The sequence below is a fragment of the Dipodomys merriami genome, unplaced genomic scaffold (assembly GCF_024711535.1).
Source record: "Dipodomys merriami isolate MVZ:Mamm:240054 unplaced genomic scaffold, mDipMer1.0.p SCAF_41, whole genome shotgun sequence".
In the NCBI taxonomy this organism is placed as follows: Eukaryota; Metazoa; Chordata; class Mammalia; order Rodentia; family Heteromyidae; genus Dipodomys; species Dipodomys merriami.
Window position 1 is genome coordinate 6,423,868 of NW_027205715.1, and position 23,912 is coordinate 6,447,779.

Below are 23,912 nucleotides of genomic sequence, written 5' to 3' on the forward strand. Positions count from 1 at the left end.
CACTGTGGGACTGTCACAGCGATACATCTTCATCACCTCTTAAACTGAAGACAAAATCTGAACGTGTTGAAGGCCGGTGAGGACTGAAGTTGTGAAAGGAGAGGCGCCCAGTGAAAAATGACCTGAACTCTCTTTCCACTTATTCTGCCATCTCCTGCAGATGCTGCTCAAGAACTGAAGAACTTAAAGGGTGGTAAGGAAATAGTAGGGCATTCATAGAGTTCATCCTGCTGGAGGAATGAGCCTGAAAGTAGAACAGAGAAGATAGACTGCATGCATGTATGTAGGGGAAATGAGGAATACATGCATGGTGTTTATTCCAGTAGAGCCCTGCCATTCCCAGAAGATTATCCTGTATTTCAGGTGAAGAAATTGCCACTCATAGTGGCTGTTCAAGTTGTCTCTGGTAATTGATGGCAATGTGTTCAATCCTAGCTTTGTCTAGCTCCACCAACATAGCAAGTAAACACACATGTGCTCTCTCTCTCTCTCTCTCTCTCTCTCTCTCTCTCTCTCTCTCTCTCTCTCTCTCACACACACACACACACACACACACACACCATATTCTGATTTAAAAAAAGGGATTGCCAAGACTTCAGTTGAATGAATAACCTAATATGCATTAGGTTTGAGAAAGTTTTGAAATAAAGACCTTTTCAGTTCACAAACATTTTGAACTATATTGCAATTGATTTTCACAGCCACACAATTGTCAAGCTTAGGAAAGGAGCTCTATTGCCATTTATAGATAAGGAATTTAAGCTGAAAGAGGCCCAAGAGTTTGTTTGCAGTCTTGTAATCAATGTTAGAAGCTGCACTCAAATCCAGGCAGTTTAAGCTTTAGTCTCTCTACCACTATATTCCATTATTCAACACAGCTTTGTGCATCTTACTAAAATGGTAGCATTTTATGCTCATCTTAGCAATCTCCTGTAGTTAATGAAAAGTAGTAAACTTGTATAAAAATAGCTTAGACCACTCAAGTTGCTTCAAAGAGTTGTAAACTCCATTTTCATAATGTTTATATGTTTTGATTTGGGGATAATTACTTGGCCTACAAAGCAAATATTAATACATTATTAAGTGATCCCACAGTACAACTAGAGATGACCTTTGGAAAGATGGAGATAAGCTGATGAGAACAGCTCCATGCAAAATAATAAAGGTCATTCTGATTTTATCATTTAATTTTCATAATGCAGATGTCACATGGAGCCTATCATAAAAAGGGTATATTTTGATACCAGAGAAGGTGGCACTGTGAATTGTATTAGTTGAACTGTCACAATGAATTCTGCTGAGTACTCTTTACATGATACAAAGTCTGGTGATTATTCTTCCAAAGTTGGAATGGAGGTAGGGTCTAATGAACAGATAAACTCTTAGAGTGGAATGGTCCTAGTACCACCTTCCCTCTGCATTGTGTCTGACTCAGTGGCACTCACAATTTCAATTATCTATTGCTGTCTAATAACCTCACTTCCTGATGTACACCAGGATGTTTGATTATTCCTTACAGTTCAGTAAGGTGAGTGGCTAAAATTACACTACACAGCTTTATCTAGTTCAATAATGACCCATTCCTTGGAACCAGTAATATAGCTTCAGTGATATGTAACATTAGTTGGGGCCATCACATTCAAAACAAATGCCTTCACATGTCTGTAGCACATGTTGGTAGTCAGCTAGGAATCTGTGACTTTCAGTGCATGCGATCTTTCTCTCCACCTGGCCTCTCGGGATAAAGAATGGTCTAGCCTGAGTTTCTTCCCATGACATCTGAGTGCCAAGAATGCAAAATTAGAAATTTCTCCATTCTATCGACTCAACTGGGGAACTGGTATGATGTCACTTCAATCAGATTTAATTGGTCAAAATGCTATGAGTGTAGAAATAAAGTTAATCCTTTAGGGAGGAATGCCATACTCAGGGGTGGAGGGGAAAATAGAGGAATGGTGGAAATCTTCCATATATACTATTGCCAAGATCTAAGTCTAGGCAAAGGGTAAGCATTGAGTAGACCACATGCTCTAAAAAAATGAAATAAAGTTTTGGATGGAAATAATAATTCAAACCATCTAGTGTAGGGCAGAACTTTCAATAATCAAGAGAAGACGATTTCTTAGAGGGATCCAATTGCCAAGACTTGGACAATAAGACCTGATTTCAAATTTTCTGGCTTAAAAATAAATCTTGATATATGTGAGTTATAGTATCATATTCTTCTTGATCCTACTTTTGCCATTGCCAGGACTTAGGACTAATGGATATTTTTGAGAACATGATGTTTTACTAAACATGTATATTTTTTATCGATGCTGCTACATATTATTATCCAAGCCATGTATTCCTGTACCTGATGTCTAGTCTTTCTCTGAAAGGGAATCAAAGTATTAATGCATTAAATTCTTCCAGGTGCTTTTTTGTTTACATATAATCTAATAGATTTGTAACTTTGTTTATGGAAAAAGTTAAAATGAAAGGGAGGAAGGTTGACACACCAAATACTCTTAGTTACCCTTAACAAAAAAAATCCTAACGGTTTACCAAAGTTGCCTGTTTCTATTAATATATACATATTATTTGGATATTTTCATTCTTTTCTGGAAATACTGAATGTGTTCTGGATGATATAAATATATTGTAATTTCTTTGTTGGATTGATTAAGTGACATTTTAGCAGAAATCTTAAAGCGAAAAAACACACTTTGTAGATATGGGAGGAGAAAAAGCATTAAAAATAAACACAAATGTTCATAGTCAAAATAAAATTAGATTATAAAAAGAATACCCCTAAAATAAATGATAGAAATACAAAGCATTGTCAGACAGTCAGAAAATGTGGCTGAAGAGAAAATGTGGAGGAATTTTAGTGAATCTTGTGATCCCTTGTTAGAATTTTGGAATTAGTTTTCATAAAGACAAAACTGCATTGGAGAAATTTGAATAAAACCAGCATGCTAGCATTTGCAAATGAAAAAGTAGGAGGAAAGACACACCAAGGTAATGTAAATCTATATCACAGTGCATCATCAACTCACCTGTTAGGATAGTAAGTTCTAAAAGAATTAAGGAAAACAAAACCTCCAAAATATCAATAGCAATACCAGGATCGGAGAGAATAGAATGTGGAAGAACCCTTGTACACAGTAGAAATCCAAACATTCCATCTTCTATAGATACCAATGTGAAGGTCCCTCAAAATATTAAAACTAGAATTACACAGGTTGTAGAGCAATTCTAAATGTGTTTGTATAAGACAAGGCTTGATATCATCTTATCAAAGAAGTATTTTCTTATTGCCATGTCATTTTGATATTATTCATAATAGCCATCACATGTATTTCCATTGATAGAAAAATGGATAAAATGGAAACATAATACTAGTAAATACATAAAATGCAGATATTTTTTCTCCTTCACAGAGGTTATTGCCTAAAACCTTGGAATAACAACCAGCAGCCCCTTTTTTTTCCTGGAAATTACTTAGGGTGTGTGGTCAAGAATCACTAGAGTGTGAAAAGCAAAGCGTTTCCATCACACATTCATTTGAAAGTTAAAAACACTTTAGGACTTTTGAAATGTTTGTGTCCAAAATGGAAAGGTTCCCTTAATAGTGAGACAGGAATCCATGCGAATGATACACAAAAGGCAAATAAATTTTAGTAAGAAAAGGGGAAAAAAGTACATTATAACTAGAAGAAAGGAACAGAGGCAATGCATTCATGGTAACAAAGTTCAACTAAGATAGAGAGGGGGGGAGGAGCAAAAGAAATAAGGAAATTAGGAAGAGCATTAAGTGGTGTATCATTTTAATTATTATAGTTAATATTTCAATTAATATAGTTAATATAGTTACCAGCATATCTTTATTTATCAATATTCAATGTGACTGACAGAGTCCAAGGAAGGAAAAATAACCTAGTCATCTATTATAATAATGGCAGCCATGTATGAAAACATTCTCATAGCTCTACAATTAGCTGGTAGATATTGGAAAATAAGAATAAATTTGACCAATTGACTAAAAACTTTTGCTTTGTCTCTTTCTTCTGCCTGTATGTATGCATTCTTCACTCAACACCACAATATTTGTTTCACCTACAAAGTAAAACTAGACTATTAACCTCCACAATTATTACAAATTTTCCATTCCTCAGCACAGCTATTTCCAAGTCACTACAGCCTCTGTAATTAAATACTAATTAAATTTTGACAACTCCAAGTCAGCAAACACTGGTGTTCCAAAAGTGTGGCTTATTATTTTCAATAATCCAGTGATCTCTAACTTTTAAACACATAAGTCACAGGGCATTTTTTCCTTTAATTATGAAATATTAATAATGGAAAGGGCTAATATTAAATCAACAACATGGACCCTGTAAGTTCAAAAGAAGATGAACACTCAAAACCATTAAAAAATATTCTCTCAATTTGAATGGTAATACTAGCTTAGCACACCCATTAGTACATTAATACTACATGAAACCATTACATTGTTTCTCTGTACCTACTACCCTGTTTCTGCATGTCTATTAATGCAATCAGTGACAATATAAAAATATTCAATATTTTTGAAACATTAATAAAAGAATTTATTATGTTTTCTAGAGAAATTTAGTTTGAGGAAAATTTATTTTCTATTTTTTTGAGAAGGAGCACAAGAGTTTTTTCTTTCCTTATCATATGATGATGATATTTTAAAATTATAACCATCATTCCAAAGATCTATATTATGATAATTAATACAAAAAAATAATATCTGAAAAGTGAGTTGATAAGACATTGTCCATGATTAGGGTTATAGCTCTGAGACTGGTATTGGTTGAGATTTATATGAACATTTCCAACATTTATTTTCATTGTGAAGTAGGCTTAAGTCACTCAAAACTTTTACAATACCATTTATTCACTTATTAAAATAAGGATGATAACATCTACCCTACGCCGTTATTAAAATTGTAAGCTCATTTTCACATTGGATGGAACGTTGGAAGCTCTTAATGAAGGTCAATTTTTACAGTTATTATCTTTTAATGTTCACACAGTGATTTCCAATGAAGTAGATGTATCATTGCTTTATTATAAAAAATGTGCTGAATTTAGCCTTTGTATACACCGACAAGACAAGGAGGTTAGAAATGGGCCTCTTTCTGTGGTTCGACATAATATAATAGTGAGCTGATTAGCATAATACCTAACAGAATAAGCAATCAGCAACTTCAGAGCCAATACTTTTGTTGGTTCTGTACCAATACTTTTATTGCTTCATCATGTATCTTTCCTATTTTGATTCTTACTTGACTGTTTTAACAGAGAATATGTTGGAAGTAATAAAAAGGTTGGAAAGGAGCTGGAGCTAGCGTAGACAAGATACTCAGATCAGGTCGTTGGATCTGCAAACATTTGGCTTTCTTAGTTATTCTTAGATTTATTGGGGATAATAATGATGATGAAACCATTTTTAGCCATCAAGTCTAAAAAAGTAGTCTGTTGGCCACTGAACTAGGATAATTTGTGTCACTGGTGGTTTATCTTTCCCTTACTTCCTTTCCCTCCTCCCTCCATCCCTCCTGGTGGTTTATCTTTCCCTTACTTCCTTTCCCTCCTCCCTCCATCCCTCTCCCTCCATCCCTCTCTTCCTTCCTTCCTTCCTTCCTTCCTCTCTCCCTCTCCCCCATCTGTCCTCCTTTTCTTTTGTGTAAGTACTAAGGTTTGAACTCAAGACCTCAAACATTGATGGTATCTTCCATTTAAAGCTAATACTCTACCACTTGAACCATACCTCCAATCTGGCTTTGTGCTGGGTAATTAGAAATACATTCTCAAGGACTTTTTTTTTTTTTTGGGTCGGCCGTGGGGCTTGAACTCTGGGCCTGGGCGCTGTCCCTCAGCTCTTCAGCTCAAGGCGAGCGCTCTACCACTTGAGCTACAGCGCCACTTCCGGTTTTCTGGTGGTTTATTGGAGAGAGGAGTCTCATGGTCTCTCCTGCCCGGGCTGGCTTTGAACCGCGAGCCTCAGATCTCAGCCTCCTGAGTAGCTAGGATTACAGGTGTGAGCCACCAGCGCCCGGCTAAGGGACTTTTTTTTGTCCTGGATGGCCAACCACTGATTGTCAAATCTCATGCTTCTGAGTAGTTAGCATGAAGCATGACACACATGAGTCACTGGGACGGGTCTCCTTGGTAGTTTCTTTTTATAAAACAGAATTGACTTGGGCTCTTGTTCTCAACCCTGACCCAGCTACTTGCTCTATTTCTGTTCTTAAATGTTGCATTTTGATAATTTGAGAGGAAAGGGGTAGAGGGAAGTTTAGGACCTATCTAAGTCCATGTGGGATCAAAAGGCACTTTGGCTACTGTTCAGAGCAGGCATGCAGGTTTGATTTCTCTTTTTCCTCCCAAGAGCCAATGCACACAAGCCAGACTTAGGTCTTCTTTCTTACTTGTAACTTGGTTTGATGAACATCTTCCAATCAAAAATTGTTTATTTTTTTCCACAAAAAGGGCCTACAGCACATCTTTACTTTTTCTTTCAAATTTGGATAAGTTAAAACTAATTTATGAAATATGATTCACTATAACAGTAATAGTGAATCCTACTAGATACATTTTATTAACATTTTTTAAAGCATAGATTTCAGAAGGTAGTGTTAGGTAATTCAAGGAATAAATACCGTAGAACCATCTCACTTGCAAAACTAATTTCTCATTGCAGATGTCTTCAATTAAGAAAGGCATCATACAGTTCATAGATCCAGTTCCTGGGCACAAGGCACAAAAGTCTATGACATAGCTGGATGGCAACTTGGGCTCCAGACAGTTTTGTGTGTGGCTGAAAAGAGGCTGTCTAGTGTCATTCTGCGTTCACTGTGAGTATGTCTCCCAAGCTCTACCATCTGTTCTCACTCTTAGTTCAACCCTCTGAGGTAGCTGGAAAAGAAAGCTCAGAGATAAGGTCCTATTTTGGGCAGATAGCTCATGTCTGTCTGAAGGAAAAGTTCATTTTTTTCTCTTTTAGCTATTTCATTTGAAAAGTGGTATTAAATGATTTGTCCTTGCTTCTTGCTTGAGCTAGTGAGGAAAATTACAGACTGTGGACAAACAGGTCAGTGGAAGAATTCCAGAAAGTTCCCCCAAAGAAATAGTTTCAAAGTTGAACAGGGGGAAAACATTACAGTCGTTTAATGCACTGGTCATTGATGACATTATCGAATGTATATTTTCATAAAATTATCCTTGGAATTCTATAGTAAAGGGATATTAAATCACACAGCTATATTAATGTCCATATGCAGATCTACTAAATCCAAATTTTCCCTGTAGTCTTTGCTCTGTGATGGAGCTTTGTAGTAGTTTTCTTACACTACTGGTTTATTTTCCAATAAAATAATTGTGCAGATTTGTTCAGAAAGACTTATCTTTATATATAAACTGGCATAATATGAATTTTGCCCCTAAGGATGTATTATAATTTCACATGATCAATACTAATAATATCAATAAGAAGAAATAACTACTATAACCCTAAAATTTATTTGCTCAATTTATAAATATAAATATATAATTATAAAGAATTATTTGGGATATATTTGAGTCTGTGTCTCATAGTATTGACATGCAAATGTGATAACTCAAAAAGTTGAGATAACGTTCTTTTCATTTCTTTGTTTTTCATTTTCATTTCTCAAGTTTGCTATGTGTACTGTTGCGATTTAGTAGGAGATGACAAGGAAGAGAGAAAATGCTGTCTGCCTGAATACACCAAAGGAAAATTAAATGTGATGTGTTTTTAGTTGATGTAGTATATGGAGGTGTTGGTTAGCGTGTCTTCACACACAAATAATGCATTTTGGTCAGACAGCCCTTTCTTCAGTCTTCTTCCTCTCCCCTCCCCTTTCCCAAACCCCTCTCAGCAAGCTTCAGTGTTCCATTTCACACATGTGCCTAACCATGTTCACTTTCTCACCATGTTCACCTCCTATGTTTCCCTTCCTCCTTCTACCACCTTACACACCCCTGATGGGACCTCTTTTACATTCCTTTTGTTCATTTTGTTTGGTGTATGACAAATGTTCAAAGGAGATTCACACTGATATTTCATCCATGCGACTACAGTATTATAATCACGTTGTCCCTCTTGAGTATTCTCATTTTCCCCATCTCTCCTGTGTACTATTTAACAGCTTTCACTCATAGATCCAATGGATTTAACGACTGTTTACCTACTCACATTCTTTTTCCTCTTCCACCCCCTGTTCATCCCCTCACAAAGTCCCACAGGTACCAAATTTTCACACACACACACACACACACACACACACACACACACACACACACACACACACACACAGAGGTTCTGTATATGTTTGGGTAAGTCCTTTGCTCAATAAATTGAATCTTTTTCATTCAGTCTTCAAAACCACTCTCTCCTCACACTTACCTTTCTGTTCCACAGAGCTAAATAAATGCCATGCTGGGTTCTCATGTGATCTAGTTGGTGATTGAGTTAGATCAATAGAAGTTATAGGGAGGAAATTCCATATGAAGCTGGAGAGTAATAGAAGAGTGAAGTTGAAGGTTTATTCCCAAATCCCATCTCCCTGCTTTTGGCCAAACCATATCCAGCTCCTCTTTTTCTCATTCACCTAGAATTCCTAGTTATCTTCCTCTTTACAATTCCTGAAATACTAATGGCTTCATTTCTAAGTTTTGCTTGTAGACTTTCAAAATAGTTTTTTTACAGTCCACTTGAGTCATAGCTTTACTGACAGGCTTTTTGTTGTTGTTTGTTTGTTTGTTTACTTGTGGCTTAATTGGAGATAAGAGTCTCAGGGACTTTCCTGTCCTGGCTGGCTTTGAATCACAATCCCCAAATCTCAGACTCTTGAGTAGCTAGGATTATAAGCATGAGCCACAGGTGCCTGCTAAGCTTCCATGTTTCTCAAGAAAGAGAATACTTTGCTGTTAGATAAACACTAAGCTAGAATATGCTGTCTATTACAAGCAATCTGCTAAGAGATAGCCTACAGAAAAGGAAACTTTATCCTTTTATCTATACAATTAGAAATAACCCATTGCATACTTATACTCAAAGACAATCAAAGCCTCATTTTCTAATGAAAGGACTTAGCAGCACTATTTCTTATATATAGTTCATCTTCAATTCATTTAGTAATAGGATGACTCTTCATGTGAAGTGATTTGATTTAACCAAAACAAAACCAGATTTCTCCTTACAAGAGATAGTTTTGTAGCTTGGAGAGAAAGACCAGGAAAGGTACATTTCTACTGGAGCAGAGACCTGGTGAAATAAGGATTACATTTCAAAGAGACAGCTACCAAGACTTTAAGGAAGATATTCTAGGTCCTAAGACTGGTAAAAGATGTATTAACCTTTTAAAAGATTTACATACATTTCAAGGGAATAGGGAAAAAAACTTTCCTAAAGAAATATAAATGCTTCTATCTACCAGGAAAATTAGACCTTTGAAACATATCTTTGCCCTTACACACATCATCATCATCAAAATTACAATTTTTGCTTTTAGCACTAAGAGAGAAAATTCTAGGTACTTACATCAAACTTACCAATTTTCCTGGTCTAGAATATAAAAGATGTGTCATAATTTGGTAACCTTAAAAGACAAACATGTTTAATATCTGTTTCTTTTCCTTTAAATAGTATATTCAAAATTACTTTGTTTCTTCATCTATGGTTGAGGGTGTTATTTTTAATATAAAATATTATGTTTATTTTATTTTGTTTTGTGTTTTGAGAGAGACTGGAGCTCTCTACAAAGATTTCCTCAGACTCCAAATTTTCCTTTGCTGAAGAATCTTGGAGTCATGGTAGTCTAAAACTATGGAAAACCTGAGTCAGAAGATGGTAGAAAAATTGTTGATTCCAGCTTGATTTAAAGGGGAAGAAACCTGTGTATCTCAATTTCATCTTCAAAGGCATAAGGAATATAAATGAATTTTATGGGACACAAAAGATTGAACCGAGGCAATGAGCTGAGATGTATGGCCTGGGAAATACCCTTTCTTTCGAAAATGGGATCAGAATTTTTTTTATTTTATTTTATGAAACTACCATACAGAGGAGTTACAATTACATGGGCAAGATAATGAGTACATTTCTTATCAAGCATTGTTGCCTCCTCCTTTGTTTCCCCTTCCTATTCATTCCCATACCCCCTACCCTCCCATATCTCCCACCCACAAAGTTGTAAAATTTGTTTTTTGACATAACGACTTGTACATCTCATTGTTGCAATGGGTCCACCTGTATCCCTATTTAAACGATTTGTTTTTGCCCTTCGCCTCCACAAATGATACCATCATCAAATACAGTGAAAGCAGGGGTTATACCGTGGTGGAGGGACATACAAAGCAGCAGAGAAATCATCTTATAAAAATGTTAGAAACAATTGCATGAGAGAAAAAACATTTGAATATTATCTTGGGGTTCATTTCACCCAACATCAACTTATCTGACCATTTCTGCTTGATCAGAATTTTTGAAAGTCATCTGGATCTCTAATCTCCTGGGGCCAGCATCTGTATTTTTTAAAATAAGTTTTTAAATTGTGAAAATACTGTACAGAGGGGTTACAATTACGTGAGTAAGGTAATGAATACATGAGTACATTTCTTTCTTTTTTTTTTTTTTTTTTCTGGGCCTGGGCGCTGTCCCTCAGCTCTTCAGCTCAAGGCTAGCACTCTACCACTTGAGCCACAGAGCCACTTCCGGCTTTCTTTTTTTTTTCTACTTATGTGGTGCTGAGGAATCAAACTCAGGGACTCGAGCATGCAAGGCAAGCACTCTACCACTGAGCCACATTCCTAGCCCATACATTTCTTATCAAGCATTGTTTCTTTTCTTTTTTTTGTTAATATGAGAAAATAATAGTAAAATCAGGTAAAAGCAATAGTATATATTATACAATAAATTTTCTTTCATGGTACACTAGTTCACAAGAATATGAACAGTGTGGGTAGATCACATGCTTCTAAAAAACATTCAAAGAAGTATTTTTTAACTTATCCCTATGCATCTTCTATGTGCTCTACTTTGCTTTATCATCCTTTGTAGACAAATACTCAATTTTCAATTACAATTTTAAAAAATCCTGAAAAGTGGTCTAAGAGAAGGCATAGTTTGAGTCTTGGAATTCTGATCCTCAGAATATGTGAAGGTGACTCCCCCCCACAAGGTTTATTGGGCTTTTCCTTCTCTTTCCTCAAACCACTTACAATTCTACATTATAATCATTGATTTCCTTGTCAGTCTCTTCTTTCCATAAGGGAAGTGCCTAAGTCTTATTGAACTCTTATCAAATAAATGCCTAGAGGTTTGTAGATGCTTAGAGATACAGAGATAATAAATAGTGAATAAACAGGAGAATAAGATTAAGCCAGGGAAAGCAGGTAATATGTACTTTATTCATGTGGGTTTACTCTCTCAAATTCTCAGTACAAAATGATTGATACATGAAAATTATTTCTCAGTTTAAGTTCTGTAGGAACAGAATGAGGGAAGAGGATGATGTTATTTCTGCTGCACTCTTCATGAAAGACAGCTGGTACCCTTACCAGAAATCACCTGCCCCAAACTGTTATTCACCTGTAACTGTCAGGCACCAGACTGCCAATCACCTGACTGAGTCAGATGATTGAAAAAGGATCCCAGGCTCTGAGGTCACTTCAGCATTTGCTGTGGCCAAACCTCCTCCTCTCCTTTTCCTGTGTTGTAAGCCCAATAAGCTCCCTTCAGGTTCCTTTATCAGGAACCTGGATGTTTGCATGGTTTTCTGACAAAATCTAATATACTCTTCCATATGTAGTCTTTTTCTTAGTTCCCTCTCTGCCTATCTACAGCTGGTGTAGGCTGGTGGTTTGGTTCTCCCAATAGACTCTCTTCTGCCTGAACCACATGGTGGTTTCCTTTTGTCAAACCTCACAGATGTAAGCGTTACCTACCAGTCCAAAACAGTATGAAACTACTAGTTCAGAAATCACATGTGAAGACTTAAAATTTAAAGTGACCTTTACATGCTGTCAACTACACATTATAGAAAAAAAAAAAGATAAAAATAAAAGATCAGGGCTGGGAAGGTGGCTCAGTGGTAGAGTGCTTGCCTTGCATGCCTGAGGCCCTGGGTTCGATTCCTCAGCACCACATAAGCAAAAAGAAAAAAGCCGGAAGTGGCCCTGTGGCTCAAGTGGTAGAGCACTAGCCTTGAGCTGAAGAGCTGAGGGACAGCACCTAGGCCCAGAGTTCAGGCCCCACGACCGGACCCCCAAAAAATAAATAAATAAAAATAAAATAAAAGATCACAAAGGTAGATGAAGCAAATAGTACTGGCACTATGCTTAGGAAAAGTGCATTGATCATGATATTTTGTGTCTCATCAATATGTTTATGCCTAGGGTGCTAAGTGAGAGACTGCAAACCAGAGATTTCAACCAAATTATGTCTTCCCATTAGCTCTACAACCAAATTGAAAGGTAATGGTAAAAACAGGAAAGAAACAATAATTAATATCATTATGCTTGGAAGACAAAGTTTAGAGTCTTTGAGTTCTGTCTTATGTGGTACTGACATGAACTCCAGGATTATATAAAGAAGAGACAAAAAATGAAGTGGAGAGAAAAATGTAATTAATCTTTCTTGGTTAAATTATGGTCTGGTAGGAAAGGAGTAAAAATGAATTTAATGTGAGATAGTATTTGTACTGTGAAAGAAGCAAAGTGGCAGAGTAATAATGAAGATATTAACTTGAAGGACAGTAGACATAGATTTTCATTTCGACTCTGCCATCAATTTGTCATATGGCATTTAATGAAAATTGAGGTCTATTTACTCAAATAAGTTAAGAGCTAAATAAACAGTTTCAAATTAGCTTCCTAAACTTCCAACAGATCCACAAATATAACAATGAGGCTCTTAGGCCTATTTTTAAAACTAAATTTTAAAAATATATTAACAATTTCTGGGAACCAGTGGCTTATGCCTATAAACTTAGCTACTTTATAGGCTGAGATCTAAAGATAACAGTTCAACTCTAGTCAAGGTAGATTCTTTTCTCTAATTAATACCCAAAAGCTACAAGTGGAGTTGTGACTCAAGGAGTTAGAGAATCTACCTTAAGTACAAAATGTAAGGGACTTTATGCTCCAGTACCCGCAAGTGTGTGTGCGCGCGCACACACACACACACACACACACACACACACATACACAAGAGGGTAATAAGGGAGGTGAATATAATCAAAGTATGGTTATATTCATTCATGGAAACCTCATGGTAAACTGATTATTTTAAGCAATGAATACATGCGAATGAGCTTCTTTAAAGAAAGATAAAAAAGAGAATCATAGAAGTAACTGATAGCTGTTACTGACATATTATTCGCGGATACCTGGAACCTTATTTGAGCTTAGTTTGGTAATTTTAACTTCCTCCAATAAACAAAAGGATTTTGATTCATGGCTTATATGCTCCTTTGATCAATAATGAATTGGTAGTCAATGATTATTTAATAAACTCCTTGGGTATGGAAGATCACAGCCAGATGGTCCTGTGGTTCCTGACCTTTAGTTCCCCAAGATGATAGTTTCATTACTTTCTTCACTCTTTTGAAATGTTTCAAAATAACCTGGAAATACTTAGGGACTTTGCTTCTATATTCAGAATGGATCCGTATCTTGTTCCTCTGAGTTTTAGTTTTATCACCTCTACAATGGGATTGTTGGACTCACTGCACAGGATGAGTATTAAGTATAAATGAGGCTTACATTTTCGCCCATGGTTCATATTTTATATATGTTCCTTTCTGCTGTCAGCTTCACATTTTGATACCTTAGTGTTACCTTTCCTAAAGCATATCACATGTCAGGTAGGACCAAAGGGGATTGCACAGTTTTGAAAGGAGAGATACTTTACCAGAAAGGAATTAATAAAACCTTAAGCAATTTAGCCATAAAACAGTTTCACAATCTGCAATGTATCATACAAAGACCAAATGACTAAACTCATATATTTTATCATAGGAGTAAATTGAGAAAACCATGCATTAAACTGGACAAATACCAGTGAAACATTTTCAGTGAAGAACCAGCATTTTAAGTTCCAAAACATGTGAAAGTTATTGGACACAGTAGATATTCTTAACATGTATAGCAAATATGATATACAACGTGCCACAGATTACAAGCTAGGTAAGCAAGTCCCTTCTTTTGCAAAGCCTCCTATAGCAAAGTGAGATCTTTTTCAGAAAGAGATGAAGAGATGAGTTGGTTCTAAAAGATGTTAGAAAATGTAAGGCTCCAACAAGATGGAGAATAAAAGGAGGCAGTCCTGAACCATCTCATAGACACTGAAACAAGGAATCTCTGGGCAGATTCTTGAACTGCTTTGTAGTTATCCACAAATCTTTACAAAACAAAACACTTTTACAAGAGCAAGTTGGAAGTCGCTAAAAATCCCCAGAAGATAATCACTTTTGTAAAGCCAACATAGAGGTATACAGATACCCAAGCCAAACCCCAAGCCCCAAATTTCCAATTCCAAAACATTTTCCAAGGCTAACAGAGAAATAACGATATGATTCTTTTGAAAGCCATGGAAACATACTTTCCCCAGAGTTGTTCACATATAGACACCACACACACACACACACACACACACACACACACACACACACACACACACACACACACACACACACACACACACACACACACACACACACACAGAGTATTTCATGGGATCAGAAACACCTTCAGACTCAAAATATTACAGAAATGTAGAAGCTGAAAAATTCTGATACATATGCCAATCTGTTACTCTTTTTAGGTCAGTATTGAGAATCTTTAAGCAGTATCTGCAACCACTACAGCCTCAATGAAAGCTGGAGAGAGAAGGGGGGACAAAAACCGAGCAGCCATGGTGACTGGATCCAATTGTCATCATATACCCTCACAGGACTGTGCATTCTCAGTGCATGGCTTGGAGCATGAACCTCAGTGTAGTTTCTGGTTCAGACTCAAGACATTCGTATACTATATTTCAATTAATTAATCAGAAAGTGGTTTCTCTGGCAACACTATTAGTTCCCAAGGAACAGAAGAAATTGATTTTTTTCAAGTACATATTTTAAAAAATGGCACCCAAATACGCTTTATCTCTTTGATCTAAGGATATTTTATTCGGTGTTTAGGAATGATGGTTCTACTGGGAAGATACCCATATTAAACAATATATGAGATGATTAACAAGAGGTGTCTTATACCACTGACAAAACTTCTTTATGTCAAACACACTGGAGCATTAAGGCCAGTTTCAACCAGTCCTGGGGCAAATCCTCTAAAGCACCAGTAGAATGGCTAGGTAGCAGATGGAAAACTATCCCCTGAATCTCAGAAGCTTGTGTATTTTTCTAAAAGTTTATGAAAATTAGGGTAGAAGGCAGTAGATATTGCTTAGATTGACCCTACATAGAGGTATAAATAAGATGATGTGAAATGATTCAAGTCTGAGGGTGGAGCAATAGTTGATGAGCAGTGTTTGCTGTTTCTCATTTAATTTACTTTACAAACAGAATATGTTATCACATTGACAGCCAGTTATCAATATTTAGGACAGATGCTTGGAGACTAACTTTTCCTAACTTCTTTATTGGTTCAGATGGAAGCTGACAAAAACTCATCTTTTGAAGCGAGGTGCTGGTAATTCATACCTGTAATCCTAGCTACTCAGGAGGCTGAGTAATCTGAGGATTATGGTTCAAAGCCAGCCTGGACAGGAAATTCCATGAGACTCTTGAAATAAGAATTAACCACCAAAAAACTGAAAGTGACATTGTAGCTCAAAGTGATAGAGCACTAGCCTTGAGGAAAAAGATCAGGGACAACGTTCAGACCCTGAGTTCAAACCCCACAACTGACCAAACAAAGCAACAAACAAAAATCTAACTCATCTCTTTCTCTGTTTCACTGTTCTGTCTGTACTGGAATTTAGGACATCCAAAGTTCTTATCAAACTCAATGAAACTATCCACAGAAGATAGGTACCACACAGCAAGCAAAACTAATAAAGGATGAAGAGGGAGGTTGTAGCAGCCAGCTTTATGTATTGACACATAAATTGTGTTAGAAGAGAGAAAGGTCAGGCTTTTATTATTCTTTAGTACATATTCTTTATAGAAAAACAAGCATATTCCAGGCATCCAGAAGGGCTTCTTGTCTCTATCAGCACCTCTCAAGTGGTGATGTTGATGTTGTTCCTAACATCTGAACATCTATTTCAACCTTGAGACATTTCTTGTTTGTTTGTTTATTAGAAAGTGGATGAGGACCTTCAGTGAAAAGTTACCAGGGATGTTAACAAAACGTCCTGGGGTGTGCTCACCACAGTTCTAGAAAACAAACACTTATCAGCTCAAAAGGCTAACAGTGTTGGTGAGATATAGATAGATAGGTAGATAGGTAGGTAGGTAGATAGATAGATAGATAGATAGATAGATAGATAGATAGAGACAAATATGTATGTAGTGAGAGAGATATCTCTTTCCATATATATCTATATCTGTACTAGATAGATATAGATAGATATCCTTATAGAATAAATATAAAGACATATAGACATATGTGTATATATGTGTATATATATTTAGATATATATCTAAATATATAGAGACATATGTGTATTTATATTTATTCTATTTTATTATTGTCAAGTGCTGCATGAATTTTGTGACTCAAGGGTTTCATTCCCTCTATATCTTTTCTTCAAAGTGGTCATCTAAATTGATTAATTAAGAGCATAAGGCTCATAGCTCTGTGGCATCTCTATGCTAGACCATATACCAACGATCTCAACGTCAGATTTGGAAACCTTCTCACCCTGCTTACATTCACATATGTACTTTGTTGTACTTGTGAGCTGAGGATTTGGTTTCTGTGGCAGGATGGGGCCTTGCGGTCTCTTTTTTTTGAACTGAATGCTGGAGAAACTTCAGTTTTAATTAAAATGATAGTATCACCATTTAAAGGCTAAAATACCTACAAGGACACAGTAATAATGGCCTAGTTTTATATGGCTTAGTGGGCTGGCTATCACAAGAATGCTTCTTTTGCGCCTGGCTTGCTTTTCTAAAGATATGAATTCTGGATCTGATTGCTTCTCTGAAGAACATTCAAAAAGGGTTAGGCACCTCTGACTGCAAAAGGAAAAATTCACTTCACGTTAAAAGTTTCAGCATTGGCTGCAATGTAAGTCCCATCGACTTTCCCAAGCAAAGCTGGGACCTCAGATTCTCTTGTTACAATAGGAACAGGACGTGCATCTAACAGAGGCCTGCTTCCTACAACTTGAACAAAGAAAAGGCTGTAGAAAGAAGGAAAACCCCCCAGGCAATTAAAAGTGTTTGACCTCCTTAGTTTTCATGTTCACAGAACACGACCTTTCTAGCCTCCTTGCCACCAAATTATGACAGTGAGTTACCCATCTATCCTTATGCATTAGATTCTGTATATGTCTCCATTCATTTTGTTTTCTTGTCGAACTAGATTCTCCTATCAATGTACAACTAGTTTCAAGTGAGTGTGTGTTTATGTGTGTGTGTGGGGGGGTATAGATTGTTTCATTCATTGCTGCATCCTTTCTACCTAACAAATCACTTAATACATACTAGGCAGACTAAATAATGATTTTAAGTAGATAATCAATGCACTGGTTTCATATGTAAAGGAAGGAAGGCAGGGGGCATTCATTCGGTACTGAGGGAAGCATGGGCTCCTTGCTTTGATGATCACCATCCAAGATCTTATCCTCAGCATTGCAAGACAGGAAAGAGTGCACTAACATATATCTTACAATCTTTCTCACACTCTTTCTGCTTTAAATGCTATTACTTTCCTGTTCATGATATTCATTACTACCTGGTATGCACATATGTGTTTGGGGTGATAAAAAGGAAACTAGAAAGTACCTTAGCCATGGATGGAATCAGCAGGAACTATGAAGACATTAGCTCAGGGATAACATATTGGAGACTGTCACAATTATGTGAACTCGGCACTTTCATCTCCACACGAAGTTTATGCCTGTCAAACAGGTATGTTTGATCTCTATCCAGCTATCCTGTCTGTGAATAATGATGGCGACGTTGACATAGTTGTCTCCTATGGAAGCTCCATAGCTAGTATCTCTATATCATCTTTCACTCTTTTGCATCCTATTGCTTTGGGCAGAATCTGGGAAATGTGTGGTCATTTCAGCTTTCACATTGACTAGATATTTCTGAATTCTAAAAAAAAGCCTGAATGGAATATAAGTGTGACAGACCTTCCCACCATTTATTTTACATAAAAGAACCAAGCTTTTTCCAGAGACAGGACTCTTCATCATTAGCAAGGAAACCAAGATTAAAATAGGAACATAGCTATTGTTTTAGATGCTAAACTATTCTAAGGTAGAGAAAGTAATAATGTTACTTTGCTTGTCAAGGCTTATACTCTATGATATATTAGGGCATATGCTTGTTTGTTTGTTTGTTATATTCTGTGAAGGGGTAAACTGTAAATTTAACTGGACATTAGCAGCTCATGACTATTTTTCTAGCTACTCGGGAGACTGGGGTTGGAAGGAATATAGTGAGGCTAGCACAGGCAAAACATTTGTGAGACTCCTGTTGAACAAATATATGGGCACAATGTCACATACCACTTATCCTAGCAACACAGGAAGTCTAAGATCCGTTGTGCCCAGCTGCACACTAGACAGGAAACTAGACCTAATCTCAAAATAGCCAGCAAAAGTCAGAAAAGGAAGTGTGGTTCAAAGAGTGGAAAGAGCTTCTGTCTAGCATGCATGAGACTTGATTTCTAACCTTAGTATGGCCAAAAAAGGGATAAAGAAAACGAATCCACTAAGATTCAATATCTCCCACAATTCAAGCAATCTTATGTTTATCTATAGACTTTGAACTCCCAAGGACATAGACAGGAGTCTAAGTGTTTTAACCATATATAAGACCACTAAATAGTGCATGTGGTAGCAATTATGCAACAGTTGCAGTGAATAAAGGTGAGTAAGTGAATAAGTCTATACACAGTCAGATGCAAATGGCTACTGCAAACTAAAAGCTAGAAAAGACGTATGGAATGTCTCAGAAATACTGGGGTGTCTTTGGCATTAAATGCTGAAGGCAGATATCAAATCCCAACCAGAGAAAGTTTTCAAATATTACTGGCTACACAACTGAGCAGTCTCATTTTATGCTCAGAACCACCATTAAAAACTAGATGCCATGTAAGTGTAGAATCTGCAGGATCCGTGCTCCATATTTGGAGAAACCGCCATTTTAAATTATTTCCCACTTGTCATGTTTTCTTTTATACTTTGTGTAATAAATAAAGTTTTAAAAAGTAAATTTGCAATCAAATGTGACTTGAAGAAGCCATCGTGAAGATAAGAGGTTGGGAAGGTCTGAAGGGACAATTTCCTTCAGTGGTAATAAGATATAAGGAGCTTTGAGGAAACAAACAGAGCTCAAGTCTGTGCTGCTGAGTAACAGAGATAGTCCTGATATTTGACGCCCATGGACAGCATCTTTCATGGAACAAATGAGGTGAAACCTCCTAGAATTCTTTGGGTGATAATTTTTTATCATCTTTATTTAATATGACCTTTTCCTCCTAAAAGTTTTAGAATCACTTGCTATATATATATACATGCATATATACATGCATATATATACATGCATACACACACACACACACACACACACACACACACACACACACACACACACACATATATTGTTGGTTATAAGGCTTGAACTCTGGGCCTCGGCGCTGTCCCTCAGCTCTTCAGCTCAAGGCTAGCGCTCTACCACTTCAGCCACAGTGCCACTTCCAGCTTTTTCTGTTTTATGTGGTGCTGAGGAATCGAACCCAGGGCATCATGCATGTGAGGCAAGCACTCACTCTACTGCTGAGCCACCTTCCCAGCACCAGATTATGCATTTCTGCTTTTGATTTTTTTCTCCTTTGTCAGCCAAGTTCCAGATGAGGCTAACAAGGGGAAGCTTAAGCTTTGCACCACTTTGATTCCCTTGGAAAGTGAGAATCTTGTTATTCGCATGCATGCATTAAGTTTTTCAAATGGATGAATGGAAGAAACTTTTCTTAGGTATATTTTTCTTCATATACCAGAAGTCATCTTATTTTCCTTTCCCTTTCTGCTGCGTGGCCACTTATTTCTGGCAGATGCTATTATTATTATTATTATTATTATTATTATTATTATTATTATTATTATTAATCCTTTAACTGGTCATTGCCAGATGATCATTCCTTGAATTCCCACAGTTCGGAGCCGGCAAACTTTCTATCTTTCCTGAATGAAATTATTCAGTCATACATGCATATTCTCCATCCCTCAACCCCTCCCCATTCCCTCTTTTTTCCTCCCTCCCTCTTTTTCTTTTCTACTTTTCTCTTTCTCTTTTTCCCTCCTCCAAGCCCATTTTACTTCCCTTGGTATACTCATCTTTTGCCTCCAGAGCACTGGTGTCCTAAAATCCTTGATAATTTGCAAAATTGGTCTGTGTTGTTTTGAAAAACACTACCTACTTCTCCGTGATTTGTTTTGCAGCCATGAGGAAACATAAGCCTGGTTTTTCCATTTGCCTCTTGGAGGGAAAAACAAACCCTACATGAAAACTGAATTGCTTCGCAAGGCTGCCATGTTCATTGAGTTACATGAACTATTTCAACTAAACTGATTTCTAAGAATCTTCAGTGGTTCCTGCTCTTCTTTTGGTTGAACTTAGAAAGCACGTGATCTGATCATAAGGATGATGGTTTCTGTGAACTGGTAATTAGAGATAGTTCTCTCAATGACCTTAGGATATTATGGGTGGGATAGCATCTCTCCTCCCCAACTCTCCCACCCCCATGGGAAACACTGTGAAACCTAGGACTGTTCTCTGTTGCTCTGAACTCGAAGAGGTAAGAGAGAGAATTGATCATAATCCCATCCTCATCTGAAGCTCACTACCTGTGATCATGTACTCATTATTTAACTTCTCTCGATAGTTCTAAGCCATGAACAGGAATTAATAAAAAAAAAGAAACATTTTTCATTTAGGATTATCTGAGATATAGAAATATAACTAAAATCAAAGGCATGCTGTACATTCCCTAATATGCAACAGATGCTCAGAAAACTTTAGGTTCTGTCATGTTGTATTATTTAAATTGCTTTTGGTCCATCTGCTTTCTTTTCTCTAAAGAATGACTTTGTAGTGAAGGCTTTGAGCATACTTGATTATTTTCTAGTATGTTTACTTGGTTTAATAGAATAAGAAATAGAAATGCAATATAGTGTCTAAGATAAGTTCTCGATACACAAAAGCTATTTTGTTACCTTTATGTCCCAAGGCTAATGAATCTGGTTCTTCTCCAGGATAGGTCTGTTTACAGGGGAAGAAGATGCCTTTTGAACCAGTTGAGTCATCCACTAATGGAACTTCCTCTTTCAAAATTGTCAGTTATGACTTGGAGGAGACAGAAATCAGCTAATGGAGAGATCCATGACTTGAAAGACAAGAAAGGTGGAATCTAAAAATATCAAAATTTGCCCCCATTTTTTATTGTTATTCCTGTCTCTACAGCTCATCAAGAGCATTCTCAAAGGCTAGATGTGAAGCGAACAGATGTCCTGCTTTTTTAATTTAATTTCTGCTTAATTTTATGCAAGGACTAACCGTTTTTCTTAAGTCATTTTTTTTTACAGTTCATACAAGAAAGAGCTCTTCCAAGTAATTACTTCATAAAACTTGGGGGAATAAATCACAGAACTTCAGGATTAATAGCCAATGTGGGCATGAATCTTTCTTACATGCCAGGAGAGAACCTCCTGAAATAATATGCTAAAATCACAGCATACTAAAAGAGGGTCTGTAGTAGAATGAAATACCTTCCCCAGATACTCTCCTTGGTCTGTTTGAGAAACTGAACCCCTGATAACTCAAGTGAACTCCTCATGTTCCACCATTGAGGTGTATTATTCAACCTGTTTCAAAGCTGGATTCGAGTCTTCATTAACCCCTGCCGATGAATATTCGTAAACGCTAGAAATCAAAGTTTTGCCACTTGCCAATAAACAGAATTAAAGACAAAAACTTTAGGTTGTGAGGAATAAATCCAACTGGCATGTATCAAATTGGCTCTGGTGGCTTACACCTGTAATCTTAGCTACTCAAGTTGCTGAGAACTAAGGATCACATTCCTAAATCAGTACAAGGAGTAATGCCCTTGAGACTCTTATCTCCAGTGAATGCAAGAAGTGGGGGTGTGGCTCAAGTGGTAAAGGGCTATTCTTGTGTGAAAAGGGCAAATTAGAGCTCCAAGTCCTGAGTTTAAAGCCAAGTATGGCACACACAGGACTATTTAAGTGTACCTGGTTTTCAATTTGTGCACAGACTAGTGCAGGTACATTCTACCTATCATTGTTAACCACCTACCCTTCAGAAGTACCAATGTATTCTAAAATGACACATGAAAGGCAGGGAATGTCAGTGCCTTTGGATAAAGCCTCAGATGTTGGAATTGACCCCTTGGGGGAACTAAGAAGGCTCAGGCACTTGGGAGCTTATACTAGTTTTGTTGAAAAATGTTTGCTACAGTTCAACATTTACGATTTAGCACTTTTCCCTTAGAGACACCGATTTCACTTCTAAGATAATTTCCCTCAGGTCTGTATGGGGGAAAGGAGTTTTTTTTTTTTAAAAGCATATCAGGCCAGTTGAGGGTGAGTATTTTTCAAAAATAACTGAACTGTCAATATAGTGTGTAACAGAAAGTTATCAGGAATCCAGCTATAAAGTGACCCACAGTTGTCAAAAGCAAAATAAATTGCACAATAAACTTGATCAGAATTTACTCGGAAGTCTTTTCTTCATTGAGAATTTGCCTTCTTTAGAATAACAGAAAGACAGAATAAGTACTACTATAAGCAGAAATCGTCCTTCAGGACAGGCTAGCTCAACAAACAAACACAGTTGCAAATGTCCAATAAAGTGATTTCCAAGGTTCTTTCAAGCACAGGAAAAGTTAGAACACACAACCTCACATCTACTGTGTTACTTTCTTAATGCAGTGTGAGCTACAAGTAAGGTATGGAGGTTCATTTTCCAAGAATTCTCTGTAAAGAATTCAATGTTTAAGAATAGAATTATGACAGAAGTCAGGAAAAAAGAGAAAGGAAGGGTTTTCAATATTATATGGAATAATGAGGAGGAATTAATTAACAATACTGATTTCCACAATTAAGAAAATAATAGGAAAATAAAATAGAGATATATGGGATAGAAGATTGGCTTGTCTTCTGCTTTTTACCACCCCAATTAATGTTTGCAGAAAGTGACAAATGACAAAATCAAAGTGGGTCAGGGAGTGAATATCAGGCATTTTAAGTGTTGAAGATCCAAAGGTAGGAGGCAATCAGTCCAAGCAGGCCTCATGCAGGCATGGTGCCCAGTTCTGACTAGTTATCTAGTTTTTCATAATAAAGAGAACATTTGGATCGTTTCATGATATGTTCCCTTTGGTCTTGGTAAAATAAAGCCTATTTCTTAGAGAATTCACTTAGGAGACTAGCTTATGCTCTCGATCTGTGTTCCCCACCACAGAGCAGTTCATCATAAAATTTGCTAATATCCCAACAACCAAGGATCTTTCCTTTCCCCCTTGATATCTACAACAGTACTGCCAAAATAAGAGGGAGAGTCAGAGATACAAAGCATATGAGTCTCACAGCTCAAAGCAATCTTGTCTCATGCTGTTGGTCCCCATGTGAGATGATGGCAGTGGAGAAGGCAGGCAGCAAAGAAGCA